The sequence below is a fragment of the Dermacentor albipictus genome, chromosome 6, assembly GCF_038994185.2.
Source record: "Dermacentor albipictus isolate Rhodes 1998 colony chromosome 6, USDA_Dalb.pri_finalv2, whole genome shotgun sequence".
NCBI classification, from domain to species: domain Eukaryota; kingdom Metazoa; phylum Arthropoda; class Arachnida; order Ixodida; family Ixodidae; genus Dermacentor; species Dermacentor albipictus.
In genome coordinates, this window is record NC_091826.1 from 69,337,922 (window position 1) to 69,354,825 (window position 16,904).

The following is a 16,904-nucleotide window of genomic DNA, read 5'->3' on the forward strand; positions in this document are numbered from 1 at the left end:
ATTAGTCCGATAATGATATCCACTGGATGTCCCCAGGACGACTGCTGTAGGACTTGGACGTCGGGATATTATCCGGACGTCCGAGGGAGTTTCAATGCCCATTGGGAATGTGCTCCCCTGCACCCCGCACGAAAACGGAGGCCCATTTTTGCCAGTAATGCCAGTACGCCTTCAATTCAAAACAGCTCGATCATTACAGTTGTCTATTCTCAGGTGCTTTGGGCTGCATTGATTAACTGAATTTCTTTATTCGGACAGACGACACTATATATCATCAGTTAGCTGTGATCTATAATTCTAGGTTTGCGCGTGCTAAGGTTTGGGTTGCAGAGGGAGACATTCTGAAGCGTCGTGCAAAATGCACAAGCTTGAAAAAAGTTTCCTAATAGTCATCTTTCATGCTGATAAGTACGAAAAAATGTGGAACGCTTCACGATTTTGCGTGTCATCCTTGCGCAGGGGCCATGCTAATCTTCTCTGTATCGTTCCAATTTTAGTATATGTACTTTGGAAGTACACCATCCATACCTTCGTTCAACTATATATAGCCATGAATTCGGCGCTACAAAAGCAGCGGTGAGAGTTCTTTAATATCCTAAGATTTGAGGCCACGACGGTTAAGAATTCAGTTATGATGTAGTGTTTTACAGGTATTAGACCTCTTTGCAAAGACCTGTTATACTAAAGGCAGTTTACTTTTACGAATACGGTTCTTATTCTGTATGGTTTACCAGTGTGGCCAATTTCGGCGCCTCTGCTTGTGCCGCCCTCTCGTGGGCAGGGCTACAGTTAAAACAAATGGCGCGTAAATTCAAAGCGTACTGCCTGAAAACAACAACAACAACAACAACAAAGGCGCTAGCGCGGTATTTGAAGCGGCAATGGGTGCAGTGGACATTGGATGACAAAAGTTCTGGCCATCGTAGTCACGCCCGAAGTGTAATGCGCATGAAGCACGTGTTCACGTGATAGTATACCGCGCGCCATCTTTCCCGAGGTTTTTCCATTGCTGAGCGTTATTACCTCCGAGTTGTTTTCGAATTGGAATGGGAACCGTTGCAACTTGTGCATTATTCAAGAAGTAAATGCTAGCAATTAGTACTTGCATTGAATTTTCGGACGCTTTTTAATAATTTTTCGACGCACATGTTTAGGATTAGGGGAAAAATATGCACGTCACCATGGTTACCACCTGCGATAATAACGTAATCCACAGAAATTTTGTTACAGCGGGTCTCTAAACTGTGGCCCTAAGTCATCGTAAAATTACATCACACGTATAACCACAGTTTCTCGAACTTTGCATGCGGCGATGTATTTTTTTAAAAAAGAAATATGACATGAAATGGGACGGCACTAATAGTGCCATCTGTCTCAATGAGGGGATACCACTATTAATGAATATATAGTGACTATATATTTGCGGTTCACTTCGTGTTCCGCCCTACATCAGCCCTCCGGCACGCATTTCCCTCCGCATTTGTCATCCCCTGCAAGTTGCCCGTACACGTGCTCATGCTACAACGTTTGCTGCATCATTCTTTTCTCGCTCAGCCACAGACCCGAATGGCCGTTCACACGACGTTACTGCAACCACCTGCCCATGTACATCTTTCTAATTGTATAAGTGCCCTATTTAACGAATATTTTTTTTTTGTATATGCGATTACTTATACCTGTAATATTCCTATTACAGAGTGAGACATTCTGAAGCATAATTGTGCTGCCAGAGCTTCGTGCAAAGTACGAAATTTCAAGAAGAAAAAGGAAATTAAGCTTCCTAATTAGCAATGATTTGCTTTCATGCTAGAAAGTACGAAAAAATGTGGAACGCTTCACGATTTTGCGTGTCATCCTTGCGCAGGGGCCATGCTAATCTTCTCTGTATCGTTCCAATTTTAGTATATGTACTTTGGAAGTACACCAGCCATCCCTTCGTTCAACTATATATAGCCATCAATTCGGCGCTACTAACGCAGCCGTGAGAGTCCTTTAATATCCTAAGATTTTAGGTCACGACGGTTAAGAATTCACACGTGGTGTAATGTTTTATAGGTATTAGCGCTTTTTGCAATGACCTGTTATACTATTGGCAGTTCGTTCTAACGAATACGATTCTTATTCCATATGATTTACCTGTGCAACGAGAGAACAGCGACGGTGGTACATTTCAGCGCCTCTGCCTGTGCCGCCCTCTCGTGGGCATCGCTTCATTTAACACACATGCCGCGTAAATTCAAAGGGTGGTGTCAGAAGAAAAAAGAGAAATCGCTAGCGCGTTATCTTAATCGGGAATGGGCGCAGTGGACATTGGATGACGAAAGTTCTGGCACCACGTCCACTGTGATCGCGCCCCAAGTGTTGAGAGCATGAATCACGTGTTCACGTGATTACGTGGCAGTCTCGGAGGAAGGAAACTATGGTGGCAGTACACCGCAAGCCATCTTTTCCGAGGTTCTTCATTGCTGCGTGTTGCCTCTGTAATAGGGTGCAAGCTTATGCGAGTTGGTTCGAATTTATTAGAGCAAAGGGGGACGGTAGCACAGAGAAAAAGGAGGATGCAGGGCAAATGCTGGACTAACAACTGTTCCTCTGTTTTTCAATTGCTCCACTGCGACGAGAGCGCTGAAGATTTTAAAGCGAAAGCTTTACACGCCGCGAACTTGCGATTTCGCCGTGGCAGTGCTCGGAGGAGGCACATGACGTCACACTACGTTCCTCGTCGTTGCGTTCGCCTCCGCTCGCTTCGCCAGCTGCGTCGCATGCCTGATAACATGTCGGAGGATTGAAAAGGAGAGCTCGCGTGCGCCGCAACCATGCCGCAACCACAGTTGAGGCGGCAGCATGGGCGGCAACAATACTGATAAGCAGGAGGAGGCCTGGAATCGACATCGGAACGAGATTAAGAGGAAACGAATCGCCCAGGAAACAGACGAATGGCGCGCCGAGCGACATTCGTCTGTTCGACATTCGATAGATCGAACAGAGTCGGCTCCTAGCGGCGAGGTGACGAAGCTCCTAAGTGTGGATGCCGGTGGCCCGTCGCCGCTCCAGCCGCAGTGTGCAGCGATCGTAGTTCGCGAAATCACGATGGATGTTGACGAGGACGGTTTGTTCGATGGTTAGTAACCTCTCAACCTGTTGTTCTTTCATTTTGTAACGGAAATTCGTAAAGTAAATCGCTGTACGTTTTTAGTGTACTGATGCGAAAAGCATTTGCTTAACGCGACCACACCATGTGCGCTCGTCTCCTTTCAACGTGTTGTGAGGTTAACATGCGTTCTTTTTCCGTTTTACAGCACCCTTGCCTCTAAGCACAATTCTCAACCATGTTAGGGACGGTGTCAGGTGTCTCGTCGAAGGCGACCAAGTCGTTGCGGCGGGCCACATCATTGAGTGTAGTGCCGTCGCTTCCACCTGCTGCTCTGACGGTCCTGTGCACGTTATCGCATTCGTGCTGCAGTCGTCCGCGCTTAGTAAAGACCCACACCGAGTCGACCTGAATTTGACCGACGAGACAAAATTAGCAGAATTGAACTGCACATGCCCTGCAGGGTAAAGTATTGCCTCAAGTTGTTCGGATGTAGTTGGTCGCGGCGCGTATCGCGATTTGTTTACATTACATCACACTAAGCTGACTAGCTGATTTGCGATGTGTTTACGTTATGCGATAAATTTAGAGAACTTATGTTGCTTTATCAGTTTTTGTTTTTAGCCAGACCTACGAAATTGCGAGTTAGTTTCAGAGTGTTACTACCATTGTAAAATGTTTTCGAGTCGCTTTATAAACAGTTGCAACCGTTACACGAAGCTCAAATAAAGCATGCAACGTATAATTTATGTTGTATCATAATCATTAGATCCCTTTAATTACTTTCGCGTGCAGGCACTTGAATTCGCAGTGGGGCTTGAATGCAGTGCATCGGGCTTCAATTTTTTCCGCCCCCCTATAAAAGAGAGAAAAAAATATATCATTATGACCAGTAGCAATAAATTCGCTCGCGCATGTTCGTTCATCGCTTAATGGACCATCCGCTGTTGGCTCGCGAAACGACACTGTTTAATCTGTACTAGATCACGCGTACACACCTGCCGTGTTTCGGTGCTCGTATTTACACTTCTGAACACAGAGAACAGTTCCCGTGGCTGAGGAAAGACAACAGAAAACGTGACAACTAGTCACGCTCGGTGACGGTCGTTTAAACGGACTCGCAGCTGAGCGCGAACCTCGAATTCACTGTGCAGGCGGCGCATGAAGTTTATAAAATAAATTGCATGCGTGGACACACGGTTAATTTACTTGCGGAAGTATATAAAAGCACAGGTAACTCATCACTGGCATCCCAGGCCACGCCGACACGAACGTTCGCGGACTGGTGGCGGACTGCAACGATCATCACACGCATAGCAACCACACAGCAACTACGCATGCAGCAAACATTAATGCCCAGATTGCCGATTAGGATTCCCAAACGTGATATCATATTGGACTACTCGCCATCCTTTTTCGTCAGCGAACGCTTGAACGCACCATCGTCGAAGTGCTTACTGCACACCATCGCATAATGCCTGTTTCACATGCTGCGACTGGAACGACGAAAATCGGTGCTGTCGCACGCGTCGCAGAGCGATTTTTAGAGGGCCCATTTCACATGATTGCGATTTTAACAATGCGACTGGTGCGATTCCCAGGGTTGCTTACTGCCAGGTTTCATGGCACACGTTGCACAATTATTTTATTGTAATGAATAAAACGTTTAACTTATAATATTGTTGACTTTTCTTTATTAGGAGCAAATAATATGCTTGTTTTGTAATTTAAAAACGTGTTGAAGTTAACATTTGTTTCGGAGTGCGCGACGGCGGTTTCTGTAGTTCAGTGCGACATCGCGCACGTAAACAATGGGCGCGTTAAGTTAGCGCGCTCCGAACTCCAAAGGAGCACGCTCGAGTGCGCTCGAGTGCGACGCCTTCGGAACTTAACTTAACGGCCATTTTCGCCGACCGTTTTCGTGTGCACGAACGTGCCGTCTGGCGAATGTTATGTTGCTTCCGCATCCGCTATTGCACTTCGCGCGCTTTTCGAAAATGGCCCCGCCGACCGTACTTCGACGATGAAGAGGTAGAAGAACTTGACGCGCGGCGACGGAGGCAGCAGCAGCGGCGATGCAAGCTCAAAGCGCGCCAACACGTTGCCGATCTCGCCTGCCAGCAGTGACCATACCAGCAGCTTCAGACGCCCGGCAGCGCGGCGGCGAGAGGAACGATTGGGCAAGGAGAACGGACTTGCATTGGTGGAAAGGGTAGGAAACACGTCATTTTTCCGGAAACCGTAGCAGGCGCGCGCTCTCGCGCACCGTTTCCAGGATGGTGCGCGTAGAGCGCGCTCCGCAATCACGCACCGGAAGTCGCTTTATAGCCGTTAAGCTTAAAAGAGCGCGCTCTGCTGTCTAGAGCGCGCTCGAGCGCCTTAACTTAACGCGCCCAATGGTAAACAGCTGTTCGCAGGTGGTTCAGCGATTCTTTATTCTATGGTTCAGCGCTGTGTGTTATTTTATCTACCTTCTATGACCGTTTCGTTCTGCCTGCGCTACAACAATATACAAGATGACCTATCGACAAGTTCATATAGCTACCCTCACCGTATATGCAGTATTCGGAATTCGGCTGCCACGAAGTTGTCGTGTCAGCCCAACAAGATCCTTGCGCTACCCGTGCTCGGCGTCAGCTTCTGGAGAAATGATGCGTGTATATTGCCCGTCATTGCGCATATGTGGTGCCTGCTCCTAGCCATATTCTTACGCCAAACGCAACAAGAAGCACCAACCCGAACGCCCGCGTGTGCCCCTGAACGAAGCCTCAAACGATCTGTGTGATTACGACGTGGAATGAAAATTGTGTTGTGAAATTCAACCTTAGCGCTAGCCTGGTTCGTCCATCGCCGCGCTCGCGCTGCGAATGTATATATGGGAGCCCTCTCTAAATATTTCTAAAGGCGCAAAAGCCGACGCATCAAATGTTTCGAGCAGTTACCGTCACTTTTGTAAAAACCTGTACGTTGTAACATAGCATTCTAAAAGACACGCTTCTCGTCCACTTTGTTGTCCCGTGTCTCGCGCTGGTAGTATACTAGGAACTTCTAACAAGAAGACCATATCAATACGCGCTATTCATAACGCAGGATCGTAGGCCCACGGCAGGCGGACTTGCCGTAGAATTTTTCAGCTTTCTGCTCAGCCTCGCACGCCTCTCAAGGTTAGCCTGTTTTGTGGAAATAAATATTATTATTATATTATTAATGTTATTAGATATTATAGCTTCTTCACTGTAATTTATAGCAATCATCCGGATTTCTTAAGCTAGTCATGCATTTAACCTGTATTAGATCAACATTGTTACGACGTGTTTACGGGAGTCATTTAAAACTAGATTGCTCAGCCAGAGAAAGAACAAATGCAAGCCTCAGTGTTTATTCCAATTTGGTATTCCTAAACAGATTGTATTGGCAGAATTTTATGCCTGCTTGCATTTCCTGCAATTCAATGTTCAGAGCTGGAGAAACTTATTCCTTTTCTTGCTGTCGAAAGGCTGCTTCAATGTCGATAGCAAGCTATAATTATTCATTTCGAAAGTGTTAAGCAATGACTATATGTCTAAGCTTATCAATGCATTTTTGTTCTACGAACACAATTAAGTTTTCTCTCTCCCTCTCATTGACAGCCATGGAGTGAAACTGTTCACTTTCATAAGTATCCGGATGCAAACATTCTGGAGTTTGTCCTGAGCATTTATCTGCATCCTATAGTGTGCATGTATGTATCAAGTTTTTGTGTTACAATCGCAGTGATCTACACATATTGTTATATTGCAACAAACAAATTTATTTCACTTTGTTTTCAAATCTACAATGTGGCCATGCAGTAACGACTGCATTAATAAGCAAAGAAGAAAACTGCAGATTCAGTGTACGTGTTGGAATCTATGCGAAGTGAAGTTTTTGTCAAGTGGTCAATTAAATACTGTTAAAGTAACTGCGATATATACAATTTGTCTTATTTTCAACAATCCAACATGTCATCTTTTGCAAGGTTTGCTTATGCACCGCATAGGTCACAACCTTAATGTAATGTAATTTTTATGCATTACACTGTTCACAAACCATACCGAAACGCAAATGGCAGTTAATGTAGATGCACGCTGCGAGACATCAATGCAGTGACGTTTGTTGAGCAAGAAATGATGCGAGGTATATGCAGATAAATGAATGACATGTGCTTATATACATATTTATTTATATACCTCGCAGGCTGCAAGGTTGGAGTATTATGCGAGGGGGAATAGAAAAGTAGCTACAGAAGGAAGAAGGGCACAACATAAAAAAAAACATCAAAAAAAGCAGTGCCAATACATTGCACCAACTAGTCCGTGTTTTACTGGCACAACATTATACAATACTTAACAAACAATAACAGAAAAAGTTACTGCCCGTGCACCCTGTACAGACAGTAAACCAGCAAAGCTGAAATGTGCAGCCTCGGTGTTTATCACTGGGTTAATTTCAATGGTTTATTCAAGTCTTTCTATATTATTGGTTATGTCTGTGTTTCTTAATGAGGTTATGCACATGTTTGGCTTGGGTTTATCACATTGTTTATTTGGAATGCCACACATTGCACTTTGCAAGATCACTATCATGGAAAGTGCAATGAGTGGTTCATTGTGGTATTCCAGCGGGTCCATCAAAGTCTTTCTGAATTATGTTACACACTTGTGTTTTTTAATGCATTAATCATAATGTTTATGACTCAGTTATGCACTGCAGTTACGAAGTGACACACCGGGGCTGCACATTTCATTTAATTAAATACAGGGACACATTTTCGAACCTATTGGGAAGTCGGAGAGAGACTGCTGCACGCGTGCTCTGCTGCTAGAGAGAAACGACGTCACTATCGGTCTAGCCAATGGCCCACCACACCTTTGCTGTGAGATAATAATGACATCATGATCTTGTCTTAACCCCGTCCCCCTCTGTGTCCCTTCCCTGCAATAATACGCAGATAAATGTATGTTTGAAATGCATAAGCATTTCTGTCTACCCAAAAAGAAATGTCGCCGTCCATCATGCAAGACGAATGCAATGGCTCACACCCCCTTAAACAATGGCTCATACCCCTACACTAGGGTTTTTGGGATCGGACCATGAGTGTTTCGCCTAGGCATATACAGCTTCACTGTAAAAAGAATGAACACCTTTCTGCTAGAAACCAAGGCAATCATGAGGTGTATTAATATATGAAAGTTTATTGAACATGCCGAGTAAATGCTGTTCGACAAGCAATAAACCGAATTTACACAAAAAGCAGAAGCAAGATCTGATGTGTGTCCATACAGATTCCAACAGGAAACGCATCCATCTCTGAAAGTGTAACAGTGGCCATGCTGACACAAGATTCTCCCAGTGTGTTTGCATCTACAACATCCATAATTTCTCTAGGCAGCCGATCTCCACAGAATGCTAGCTTCTTCCTCTACAATGCACTCTCCACATCTGAGCGTGCATTGTAGAGGAAGAAGCTAGCATTCTGTGCAGATCAGCTGCCTAGAGAAATTACGCAAGCTGTAGATCTAAAAATGCTGGGTTAATCCTGTCAGCACGGCCTCCGTTAGAAATGGATGCATTTCCTCTCGGGAAACACACATGAATTTTTGATTCTCCTTTTTGTGCATGTTCAGTCTATTGCTTGTCAGCGAGCATTTACTCGGTGTGTACATTAAACTTTTGGTTGTTAGATCATCTCGGTTTTCTTGTTTGTCCTATGTGTTCTCTGGTGCCATCTGCAGCCAGGCTATTGGTTTTTTTTTTTTTTTTAGACTGCAACAAGTCACTTTAATGGCCCTCATGATACCTTATAAAATCTTTTATTTGGCCAATGTAGCAAGAATGTACAGTGTGAAGCAGTAAGAACAGGGTATGCTAACTTCTGATTAAAAGGTTTATTGTGAAAATGCAGTGATCTATAAAGGTTACCACAAAGTAGTACAGCAATAAAACCTGATAAAGACTAGTGCTTGATGAAACCAAACATAAAAGCAGGAAAGGGAGAAAATACATATAGATATACAAGTCCAGGGAAAAAAGAAACATTGTGATCATCAAGTGTGCATGTGGCTACCTTCCAGGAAACTCATTTTTTTCCCAGTGGCATGGAACTGGAAGTATGTGCTTGCATAAACAAGCTGTCAGTCCGTCTATTGGAATAACAACAAAGTTTCTTGAAAGGTGCTGGCATGCAGGATTGGCAATTGTAATGATTTTTTTTTCTTGCACTTGGAATTTTTCTATATTTTCTTTCTGTAGCATCTTTATTTATGTTTGCCTGTATCAAGCACCAATTTTTATCTATCCTTCAAAGATGTCTTTCTTTTTCTGGGGAAAACTCGGGGAAGGCAGGAGATGGAAATTCAAGACGATGAGCAACATGAGAACAAGGTGAAAGTAGGAGCCAACGTTTTCACACGTGGACCTTGAAGAAGACAAGTCCACTTGTCGAAACGTTGGCTCCTGCTTTCACCTTGTTCTCGTTTTGCTCATCGTCCTTTTTTTTTGTGCTAATTTATATAACTCGCCACATTTTTACAAATGAACCTCAGTTGAAAGTTCGTCCTCATCCATATCTAGTGTCATCCTGTTGATACTGCTTCATGCTATCCACTCTTGCAACATTTGTGTGTGTGTGTGCACACGCGTGGATTTGGATGTGAGATCGGGCCCTTGGGCAGAGGTATCATTCTTCTCCTGTGCAGCCTTATGAATTCATTAACTATACTGCAACAGAAATTCGATGGACAGGAACGAAGTGAACACACCGAGTACTTCTTTCTTGTCTGTTGTCTATCTGTAGCACTTTAGTTAATAATGAATATACACAAACTCATCTAGTTCTCAGTTATTATGTCAGGCTTATAAGCCCGCTTGTTTCCTGAAATATCTGCATGGCTATGTATTCTGTAATTTAATTTCTGGCTATGTGCTTGCAAGTCGCGTGTCAATCTCCTGATTTTCCTGACAATCTTGTGTGATGTGCAGGCCCAGACAGTTTCTGGTGAATCCATGCAGGGTGTAATCTGCACTACAAGTGCTGCTTTGATTGCCTTCAGTTCAGCTTTTCTAGGTGTAGGATGACCTGGAATGGTACTCACTTATATGGCGTTTAGTTTTATGTAGTGTCATACTACTGTTACACTGGTATTGCCAGATGAGTGTACTATATGTGCCTTATGTTTGCTTGCATTTTCATGATTAGCAACCTCCTCTGTGTGTTTGGCAGTTGCATATAGTCTCCTGCCCTAATTGTTTGCCCCCATATTCCACGGTATGGGCCTGTTGTGTTTCAAGTTCAGGTACTCCCGAGGTTGTGTTTCTGAAGGGAGGGGTAGTCATCTTTGCATCTCGTATGCTAGCTGGCATAGTATCTTGGGACGGGGTTCTGAGCTCTTGAGACAAAGAATTTGTGCTGCAGGCTGCAACTCTACTCCGTCTAGGAGCTTGTTCGTCAGCTCTTTTTCATAGAGGTCATCAAGCATGGTACAGTTGGAAAGACCTGTTATTACTACCCGATGCCTGTATTCGATGAGTTGTCTTTTTTGTGTGCTGCTGGTAATTCATACCGTGCCATACCTTGGACACAAGCACAGCATCTGCGATTTTCTATAGTATGCACTAGTCCACCCCCATTATTTCGAGATTATTCTGTTCACCAGGTGTGGAAGTTGCGTCCAGGCATTGCATAATTGTTTCACCCACGTGCTGGCTCTGCCGTCACGGGCTTACACTAGCTGAGGATTTGTGGATGTTGACTTGCGGGCATATTTGTCCAGCTATGTGGATCACAATGTGCAATCTTGGGTAGTTCTTGATTCTAGTCTTTCTTTTTTTTTCCGACGTCCATATGAGCTGACTTATCAGAAAGCGAGAGGCCAGACTGGCCAAGAAAGTCTGCAGTGTTGTCGAGGGCTTGTTGCATCATTCTTGATTTCTGTATAAGATAGCTTTCCCATGGACTGTAATACACCATAGGCTGTAGTGTTTCTTGTAGTATGCCCGTGTTGTTGGTGTGTGTGCGCCAAAAATGTACCTCCAACTCTCACCTGAAATTTTCTGTCTTTCAGAAAGTTGCTGTTTAAGTGCTCTACCAGAAATGTTTTTGCTTATCGTTCCTCTTATTAGAGCAGCATGAGGTACTGCTGTTAAAAGCCTTTTCACTCTCTTCACTCTTTCATAAGCAGTATTACACAATGTCCTGCAATAAAGTTTCTGCTGCTTATGTCCCACTCATATCTGCCAGAAGGGACAACTCTCGAAAAAGGTTTTCTTTGTGCTATGTGTGCGACGTAGTATGAGCATTCATGCCTTTTATACATCTGTAGAACCAGCTTCCTGACAGAGTACTTGCTACACCTGCTCATGCTTATTTGTGCAGTGCTGTTGAACAATACATATCGATGCAATGAATATTTACACACTCGAATTATCACGAAAGATGGTTGGTTTACAATTCTGCCCTTTGCTTTCTATTGGTGTTAGATTTTGCATAAGCATGCCCCCCTATGCAATAGTATTTTGAAGTGTAAGGGTTCAATAAAAGGTGATGAACTAAATCTAAGTGCAAGAGCTTTTTTTCTCACCTACAACTCCCATCGAAATGCGACTTCCATGGCTGGCAAATCAACCCCTCGCCTTGTGTTGGCAGCAGAATGCTATAGCCACAGTGGCAGGTGAACAAATTGAAGAACAATATTTCTGTCTATAATTTTTTTTCTTGCCTGTATGTAAGTAAAGTTTGGAATAAATTTGTCATGGCAAAAAAGCCCAGTTTATGGTCTTTTATTGAATAAGCCACATATTGTGTATAGTTGAAATGCAGAAATTTGTTCTGAAATCCTTGGGTGATATATGTTCTTGCAAGTAGCATGGTATTTCATTACTTATAAAAATAATAATCGCAGCGGATATCGTTATATGGATTTACACACTAATATATGTGATCACAAACTTATTAGAAACTTACTAGAAACATGGAAGGCATGTTTCTGCACACTTGATCCGCTGTGAATGTGCAAGAACTGCTTGTACTGGCTGACTTCACTGCACAGTTTTGATTTACTTTTCTTCAGCGTGTCGTTTTATACTGTTTTATCCCCACAAGAACAGGCCGTTTGCCTGCTTTTCGCATTGTTGCACGAGTTCTACATAATTGTGCTGGAGGGTACGTTGTCACTTTGCCTCTATAGCAAGCAATTTAATTAATCTGCTAGCTGTACAGTTGATTACCTTGCAGAGCAAGTGTTCATACAGATGCAGTAAGGATACAAAGTCCGCAACATAGCCTATGTTTATTGGTTTCTGTGCAAGAAAAAAAAAAAATCTCCAGAGAAGAGGTGCAACTTAGCGTGCATGTAATATTTTATTCAAGCCACGGATTTAATACTACCGTAGCAAATTCATTACGATAGCCTACACTTTTGCTCTGTCAAATTTAATAAGAGGCAAGATAAGCTTTCAAGATGAATCGGGAAATTCATGCTTGAAAACCGACAAGAAAATGCAACTGAACGGTACCGCGTTCAGCGCAACGTAGAAACTTCGGGTACTTTGCTGTCTTGTCATTTGCCCTTGCCGAGGTTGAAATAATTCAAGCTGCTCCGTAAGCGCGATTTTTGCATGCTACTCAACAAAAGAAAATTGTGACGACCTCGTCGTCTGCTGGGGATCGAACACCTCCTAGGACTGACAACTCGCAAAGGCGCACGAAGCAAAGGTGAAAATGCACTTCATTTGCTGTGTAGCGTGTCAACAAACGCATAGCAATAGGAGAATGCAATCTGTACAAGTTTTTTATTCTCCCTTAATTCGCGCACGTACCTAATTCGACGATCCACGTCTCCGCGATTGCACTGCTCGTGCGAGACGCCATCAAAACAAACCGGCGAAATAGCTCCGTTGACAGCTCTCCGCGCAATTTCGACGGAAAATCGCAGCGGACGGTGCGACTGTGCGACCAACCGGTTGGTCGCAGCCGAAAATCGGGGGGTCGGCACTGCGACTGCGATTTTCATCGCAAACGACGGAAATCGCACTTCCGGTGCGACGAAAATCGCATCATGTGAAACAGGCTTAAGGCGCCTTGCCGTTCCGAAGCCTGACGAGCCATACTCGGCGACGTGCCGCGTCAACGGGATAATAGTGAAAGCTGATCCCTGGCTCTGTGCAATATGTGCTGCACTGCGGAACCGAACAAAATCTCACGATGGTAAATGAAGCGTTTTCTGCGGGCACGGAGCACAGAATCGCGAAATGAAAACAGTAGCTCCCTACACTTCCACACACCGCACGGGCGATGCATCCACACTTCACTAACAGGGCGACGGTGCTGCCACCTATAGGTCGATCTCGCGGCCAATACGCCGCATTATGAACCCCTGTCACACTGGGAGTTTTAATGTCATTCGAACCGAATGGCATTAGCATCGAATGACATTATGCGGTTGCTACACAGCGATATTTAATGTCATTAGCACCGAATGACTTCGGCAATCGAATGAGTTCGAGAAACTCATTCGGCTTCGCACTCGGAGCGAATGTGTACTCTCAACCCCAGAAACAAAGCAAAACAGGACACAGTATTTGCAAATTGAAAACCGTACTCGTATAGAAACAATAACGTTTGCGTGTTTTAATGGACTTGTTACTCTAAAGAGACAAAATCTGTGCGGCAGGCTGTCGCAAAATGTTGTTACTCTCCTGCTCAGTAGCGTCTGGCCGCCGTCCATGCCGCCGTCCATGGCGCCGCCACTCTGCTCGTCGGTCATAGAACGTCTAATCGCTTCCTCTGATTATTACGCCTTGCTCGTAATGCAAAGTACGCCGCAACTTATCGCTTCACCTCCTGCAACTTAGCGCCGTCGTCCAGCGTCGACATGTCAGCCATTTTGTTTGTTTTCAATTTATCGGCTACTCAGGTGGCTAAGCCTTGTTTTGGCTTATAGTGGCCACATAGTCTGAAATAGAACAACTTTTTTTATACGCATTACTAAAATATTTTTTTTCAGTGAAGTGACGTTCCAAAAATATATTTAAAGTTATGGAATGCTTATGCAAGCAATTTATACCTACCTTGTTCTATTTTAGTTGGAACGTTTTTTTCGTAATCATCGCCATTGATATCGCCACCGAATGACATTAATTTTTCGAGTGTAGCAGCTCCGGGGGGCGAATGACATTCGTTGCATCGAATGCCATTCGATTCGAATGACATTAAAACTCCCAGTGTGACAGGGGTGGGTTTGCAATCAAGATTAACCAAGGCTAACCATGCTGTGCCTTAGCTTTCGCTACGTATATCCTGGCATAGCCACTGCCAATTTTTGTTCAGATTTTTGCCCGGACCACTTACCTTTCTTTTTGTATTATCTGCTTACGATCAGAAAATAATATGCATTACTGTAGCGCGTCTGTGCTCGCCGTCGAAACCTAGCCACGCTGTCGGGAACATGGGCACTTTCGATCATAATTGAGTCCCGTCCCGATGAACTTTTCGAACACGATAGAAAATGATAATTCCTATAAGTTCAGCAATCAGGATCGAGTTTTGTTTAGCTTACAGAGCTTGAGGGCGCATGCGACGGCCTGTACGAACTCGAGTGAGCACATTCGGATCGTACGTAATCGCAATCGAATGACCGCGTGACAATGAGGGGGGAAATTATACGTAGCTAGCCCTCGCAACATCGAAAGTAAGTGTAAATTGAGCTGTTACGTAGCACGCTCATCTCTCTCCTTGGCACGCCTTTCAAGAGCGCATTATAGGTGACGCCTTGTATGAAAACCGAAACTGCGCTAATGAATAACGTCTAACAGCCGTACTTGTTGCTCCTGACGAACAGAAATGCTCACGGATTGAAGAAGTACATGCGCCCAAAGAAGCCATTTATTCTGGAAAATTCATTTAAATTCAGCTTTAAAAATCGATCATGTCGTGCCCGCAAAGTAAACACGAATGAGCAGGAGAGGACTAGCACAAAAAAAAAAATGACACCGGAACCCAAGTGGCAGCTTCGTTGAAATGGCAAAGTAGTTAATTGTACTTGCAATGACCATGCTTTGCCGAGAAATTTAACGACCCAGAGAAAACACTTCGTCCATAGGACATCCGAAACATATGTCCCAATAATAATACAAATACATCCGCTGGACGTCAGCTAGCCTCGGATTTCCTGTTACGGATGTCCCAAGGATATCCCACATAGACATGTTCCGGATACTCTACCGTGAACGTCCCAAGATTATATCTCACATGGACCGTTATTTTTTTTGTTGTTGTTGAGGTGCACGTGAATATTTGACCTCCAATCGAAGCTATGTCTCATGAGTTTCCTCGTAACGGAATTGTTTTCTCGCATGTTCAAATTACAATCCGAAGCTATCACATCTGCAGATCGTGTTTACGTCGTACCACGAATTTTCTGACGCCATTTACTTTGAAAACGTCAATTAGTTCAATAAGGAAATTGCGCTTGGCGGAAGGCCTACAGGAATGAGGAGTGGGCTGCACTTCCGCACAAGTGCGTGCGTGTGTAACATATCTGTTCTTGATGCGTGGGCGCTGTGCCCGTTGCATCTGTTACACAGCATGTGCTGCGACCGTAGTTTAAATTTTGGAGAACACTATGCAAAAGGCCTTGGCATACGTCCGTAAAATCGATGTAGCATGTCCCGATAATATAAAGTTTTCGCTTGTCCGATATTCGGGCAAACGCAGGCGGACTGGACTGGTTGTAGCAGAGGCGCAAACGTGAGCGGCCTGCACGGTGCAGCCAGTTGGTGGTGTAGAAGTCAGACAAAAACAGCGAATACTGCAGTAACCGAGTGTATTCTACCTTGCTGCCGGTGTAAATTTTCGCATTCCATGGCTTGAAGGGGTAATCAGTGCGATGAAAAGTTGCCGCCGATCGAGACGACTCGGCTTTACTCGCCTTGGCATCGAGAGCAGCGTCCGTGCAGCGCTTCCCACTCTCTATGGCGCCGGCGTGAAAGAGCGCGCATCACCGTAGCTGTCGTCGTGGCTACTTGCGTTATGCCATAGGTTATGCTGCCTAAAATCGAGCAGCGGTGAAACTCGGCGACATGCACTAATATGAAGAGTAAAGTGAATATAAGCAAAACAACAATCCAGGACGGGTCTTCGTTCCTTCTCGGTGCCGCGGTTTGATGCCCGGCTGCCGTCCGTGCGACAGCGCCACGCTCTAGACTATCGGCAATGCACGGTCCCCTTCGTCGCAATCGTCAGCACCAGAGCAACCGAACGGCGCACTAGAAATTTATCAAGCCTGATAAGGCCCCGCGTGAGAGTGAGGGCGAAGTCCGGCGTCACTCGGGGCACTCTAAAGTCCCTCAATAGGGCACTCTCGCCGTCAGCGTGCGGAGCGAGCAGTGCATTTCGTCGTCGTTTGCTTAGTCGTTCGCTTCCTCGTTTGTTCAACTATCAGTACGCACGGCTATCATGTCTCTGAACCGCATTTGCTGTGGGGCACTTAAGGCTGGTGCGTTTAATTACGTTATGATACAACAAATGGTGCCTTAATATTAACGCCCGCACCATTTCACTTAGCGCAATTTCGGCCGCATCATAAGGCGGCAATTCTTAGCGCGGTCGTCACCTCACTAAAGTCATCTCGCAAATGTTATTTCGGAGCGAGCGCAATCGTCCTCAATGCGTCCACCTCAGTGCAGCTTGGTTCGCGACAAGTAAGACACTTCGTGAACGGACGAGCTAACGCACGATGAAATGTTATTCGTGATGAGACACAAAACTGAAAAAAATAATTTACTCAACGTAAGCTCA

At 44.7% G+C, this 16,904-nt stretch overlaps 2 non-coding genes across 2 annotated transcripts; both read right to left on the reverse strand.

Moving 5' to 3' along the window:
- Positions 1-414: 414 nt before the first annotated feature.
- Positions 415-517, reverse strand: LOC135910531 (U6 spliceosomal RNA). Its single transcript, XR_010567089.1, has one exon. It is a non-coding gene; the product is annotated as a U6 spliceosomal RNA (small nuclear RNA).
- Positions 518-1,819: 1,302 nt separating this feature from the next.
- On the reverse strand, positions 1,820-1,922 carry LOC135910536 (U6 spliceosomal RNA). Its single transcript, XR_010567093.1, has one exon. It is a non-coding gene; the product is annotated as a U6 spliceosomal RNA (small nuclear RNA).
- Positions 1,923-16,904: the final 14,982 nt, after the last annotated feature.